Here is a 5,376-nt window from a genome sequence, read left to right as displayed (position 1 = left end):
TGCTCCTTCCAGACTTCACACTACACTAATATTTCACCATCTAAGAAAACTGTTTCCAATCTAGGACAACAAAAAGACTCTTTGTCTTTGAAAGTGTTACAAACAGCCTCCAGAACAGACATCCCTAGATTTTGTCAGTCTCTGGGTCTAGTTCAGACTTTTAAAGAATCACAGGGGTTGTATACAGTAACTTTGGATACGCTGCCTGAACAGATTAAGGGCAGTAAAAGTCATCACACAGAAGCTCTAAATCAACAAAAATGGTTCCCTTACTTTCACCTATCTACCTAGAGGGTCATCTAGAAGAGATAATGAACAGCTGATGCGTGAACACTGCCTAATCCTTGAAAGGAAAGGTTATAATTCTTTTCTAGTTCATCCTTCAAATTTGCGTTAGGGCTGGGACAAAAAAAAATATGAGGGATAACTTGTGGGTTTCTTTCTTTCTCCTTGTCTGCCTTCAGTTATTCTGTGGAGAACAAACTTTTATTAGTCTTTTCCCAGTCTGAGCTGTGGTTTCAATGGGGTTTCCCCAAGCTGACTTGTAAAAAATTCTAGAATAACCAGAATGATTTCTTTTTCTTTCTTTCTCCCCTCCCTACACCTCAGTGTAATTTAGCAGCAGTGCTGCAATGGGGAGAATCTGCTACAGCATGGGTACTTCTGGAAATCCAGCAGAGCTGTTGAAAAACATTTGGAGAATCCCAAGGCCCTCCCCACCTTTCCCAGCTGATTTGAACAGCTGGATAGAATAAAATATTTTGCTTAAAGATTGTGAAACAAACTATACTTCTCAGGAAATGTGGTCAAATTAGGCACATTTACTTTGGGTTTCTTTCAGTTTAACTTCATTGACTTCAAGGGCCATAAGCAGAAGCCAGGATTCAGGCTGGGAATTTCATTGCCCGACATGTATATATATATATATATATATATATATATACACACACACATGAAATGAAGTCCAAAAACATCCTGCTTTCCTTTGTTTCTTTTGTTAGTTTATTTCCCTTGTCTACTTCTTTTTACTTAGCCATCATAGGATTTGTAAGTCTGCCTCTGGAGGATATTCTCCTAGCAGTAGCATCTGGGCTTTATGGTGAGTTCCACAGCCATTTGCACAGACTTTCTTTGCTTGCCTTTGGCTCTGCTATCCACTGTCTAATCTGCTTTTTGTTTCCTGTCTTCAGATCTTTTCTTCCAAGTTTTAAGATGAATACAATGAGAAGTGTACTTTCTAGCCAAATACATTGCATACATTGTTTTGTAACTATTTTTCTGGCTTTGATATTTTCATTACAGTTTTATATATTTTTTTTTTTGTTTGTTTCTGTTCTTGTTGTTGTTATTGTTTGTGGCTTTTTTTTTTGTGGGTTGTTGGGGGGTGTGTTCTTTGTTGGTTTGTTTTTTGCTTGTTTAGTTTTTTTCTCCTGCTACTTAATATCTGCAACATTGTGTCACTGCATCACTTCTAAAATGTATCAGAATACTGTACACTGGTATCTCCTGCTGGCCAGCCTGCATCAACATGATGTTTAACAAGAGGGGCTTCCTGCCACTGTGTCTTTCTTCAGCCTCAGGGACCTACTTTAAAAAGTTACAAGAAATGCAGTAATACTAATTCAAACACTTACATGGCTATGACTTTCTTGCTGGCAGTGAAACAAGAGTGACAGTCAGTGTTAAATGTCCAGTAAACTTGAAGGCTGTGCAGCAAAAATTGACACCTGACAATTCAGATTGGATTGAAACACATCAGATGATCCTGTAATGATCAGAAGACAAATGTGCTTGTAACCAGTGACCTGGAATTTTCTCTTGTTGATTATGTAGACAAGAAAAAAAAAGTTCTATTTTATTTACCTTTGATTAACATTCCTGAAATGTTTCTTATGGTTTATGATTAAACTATTGAGCTCTCATGATCCTGTTAAGTAACATAATGAAGGGATTTCTGAGCACATAACAGCATAAGAAGTGTATTTGACTATAAAATAATAAAAAAAACACATCCCAGGACAATTTTCCCTCCCTATATATTATGATATTATTATATATTATCGTAATATTATGTAGGAGTAGCAATTTGGTAATTTCTCCAAAATATGTTTGTGTTTATTTTTGCCTTGTCATTTATCACTTAAAAAAAATAAAAAAAAAAACAAAAAAAAATTGACCATAATCTGTTAGCTGAGCTCAAAACCATCTTGCCCATAAAAAAGTTATATTAACTGTACTATATAGATTTTTGCTGCACTAGTGTTGTCTTTGGATATGTGATAGTACATCTGGAGATTCTACCAGCAATCCAAAGAAAAGTAATGCTTCTGAATGGGTTCCATTTCCTACTCATTGGATAGAAAGAGCCAGGTAAGATTTAGGTATCAAAATTTAGCTGCTGCAACTTCTAAGTGTTAGGTACATGGCCACCAAAGTTGAAACCAGATCCATATATATGGTGTACTCATGGTATATATATTATACATGCTTTATGATATATACAGATAGTTACTCTGAGTGGTGTCTTTAAGAAAGAGTTTTAGACTGTGTAATATTGTGTTTTAAAATAAATACTGTAAGTGGAAATATTCCTGAAATTAGGACACTTGGTGTAAAGATGCTGAAGAACTCTCTAGGAGATGGTGGAAAATTTCCATTATTTGTCCTTCAAAGATTAGCTTATCCCTTTAGGGTAGATTTATTCCACTTATTAATCAATTCATTTATTCACTTAGTTATTTGAAGGATCTCTTAGCAGGGAGTAGAAAAAAAAAAATACAGGCTTGCTCTTTTTAGATACATCTTAGGGCAATGACACCGGCAGTTAGTGACCAGGTAGTGTGCTCTGTACTCTGTAGAAAAGAATATCAACCAGCATGCGTCTGTCATCTGAAAAGTTCACAGGGCTGCAATAAGCACATATTTTATATTGCACAATGCCAAATGTAAGTTCTTTTCTCTGCTCCCAAGAATGGTTTAGGTACTCTTTTGTGAAATGGAGATGGGATTAAAAACATGAAAACTTCTTTGACACAGTGACTGAATGCCAGGACTTCTACTTCCAGACTACTGAAACATGCTCATATGTCTGTTTTCTGCTCATGACAAGGACAATACACAGAAGTTAGGGAAACATAAAATTATATGGGACATGAATATGGGGTTTTCAGATTGCAGTTTGGATTTACCACCATGATGTTTCTGAAACACGAGTTCTTGGTAAAGATATTTTCTGTGCATTGATTTAAAATTTATATTTTCCTTTTTCTCTTCTTTTTAGTAATAAAGGCCAAATTTAGTAATAAAACCCAAATCTTGTTAAACAGTTCACCATTTCATTAGTTTTATAGGAAACTTTTTTTTTCTATTTTCTCTGAAGGTAAATTATTGTTTGTGAGTGAATTTAAGAGTGAGAGGAAAGTCAAAGTAGAGAATAAGGTGAAATGATAGAAAATATAATAGAAAACAATACAATGTAGTAAACTACAAATAAAAGCTTTTGCTTGTGTAGGAACTGCACAAGTGATCTAGGGAAATTTCTCTGTTAAGAAAGAAAGAAGGGTCATTGTAGTAGGGGATTCCCTTCTGAGAGGAACAGAGGGCCCGATATGCAGAGTTGACCCTCATCATAGGGAAGTGTGTAGTCTGCCTGGAGCCCAGATCAGGGATATCACCAGGGCGCTCCCCAACCTGGTGCACCCGACAGACTACTACCCGCTGCTGGTCTTCCAGACAGGTGGGGAAGAAGCTGCTTCCCACAGTCTGAGGGGGATGAAGAAAGACTACAGGGCCTTGGGGCGGATGGTGAAAGAGTCTGGGGCTCAAGTGATCTTCTCCTCTCTCCTTCCATCTTCCACTGATGTGGGAAGGAATGGGAAGATTCAGTTCATGAACAATTGGCTTCGAGACTGGTGCTACAGGCAGGGCTTTGGATTCTTTGATAACGGCTGGTTTTATAGGGCACCAGTCTGGACAATGACAAGTGAGAAAGGTTTGTCTCACAGAGGCAAAAGGATGCTGGGGCACGAATTAGCAGGGCTCATTTGGAGAGCTTTAAACTAGATTCGAAGGGGGATGGGCTTGTAGCTGGGCTTGCCCCAGTGGGGCAGCGCTCCAGAACTGATGAAGACTGGGAGGCCTCCTACAATCCTAGGGTGAAATCGGTGTGCTCAGCTCGCTCCCTGGAATGCCTGTACACCAATGCGCGCAGCATGGGAAATAAGCAGGAGGAGTTGGAAACCTGTGTTAAGTCAGGAGACTATGATCTGGTGGCAATTACAGAGACGTGGTGGGACAGCTCACATGACTGGAATATAGTCATGGAGGGCTATGTCCTTTTCAGGAAAGACAGGCCAGCCAGGCGGGGTGGTGGGGTTGCTCTTTATGTGCGGGAGGAACTACAATGCACCGAGTTCTGTCCAGGGACAGATGAGGAGCGAGTTGAGAGTCTGTGGGTGAGAATTAAGGGGCAGGCTGGCAGGGGGGATACTGTTGTAGGTGTCTGTTACAGACCACCGGATCAGGGTGAGGAAGTTGACGAGGCCTTCTACAGGCAGCTGAGAGCGGCCTCACAGTCACAGGCCGTGGTCGTCGTGGGGGATTTTAACTTCCCTGATGTTTGCTGGAAGGACCACTCAGCAACCCAGCCGCAGTCCAGGAGGTTCCTCCAGTGTATGGATGATAACTTCCTCCTGCAAATGGTGGATGAGCCGACCAGGAGAGGAGCGCTGCTGGATCTCATCCTCACTAACAAGGAGGGTCTGGTCGAAGCAGTAAGGGTTGAGGGCTGCCTTGGTTGCAGCGACCACGAGATGGTGGAATTCAGAATCTTGTGTGGCAGGACTAGTAGAATACCAAGTAGAATTGCAACCCTGGACTTTAGCAGGGCAAACTTTGGCCTTTTCAAGCAATTGCTAGGGGAAATCCCATGGGCAGGGCTGCTTGAAGGTAAAGGGGCCCAAGATAGTTGGTTGACATTCAAGGACTGCTTTTTCCGTGCTCAAGATCGGAGCATCCCGACACGTAGGAAGTCAAGGAAGAGGGCCAAGAGACCTGCGTGGCTAAATAGGGAATTGCTGGGTATGCTCAAGTGGAAGAGGAGAGTTTACAGGTCATGGAAGGAGGGGCTGGCCACTTGGGAGGAATATAAGGCTGCTGCTAGAGGATGTAGGAAGGCAGCTAGGGGGACTAAGGCATCCCTAGAATTAAACCTGGCAAGAAGGGTCAAGGACAGCAAAAAGAGCTTTTTCAAATACATGGCAGACAAAACTAACACCAGAGGCAATGTAGGCCCACTGATGAACGAGATGGGTGCCCTGGTGACAGAAGATACAGAGATGACAGAGTTACTGAATGCCTTCTTTATCTCTGTCTACT

Source organism: Pezoporus flaviventris, unplaced genomic scaffold, assembly GCF_033815535.1.
Source record: "Pezoporus flaviventris isolate CSIRO_AGI_PZ_B2104156 unplaced genomic scaffold, CSIRO_AGI_Pfla_v1 ptg000003l, whole genome shotgun sequence".
Classification (NCBI taxonomy): Eukaryota; Metazoa; Chordata; class Aves; order Psittaciformes; family Psittacidae; genus Pezoporus; species Pezoporus flaviventris.
The sequence above is the reverse complement of the archived record's forward strand: the minus strand, read 5'-3'. Positions refer to the sequence as shown.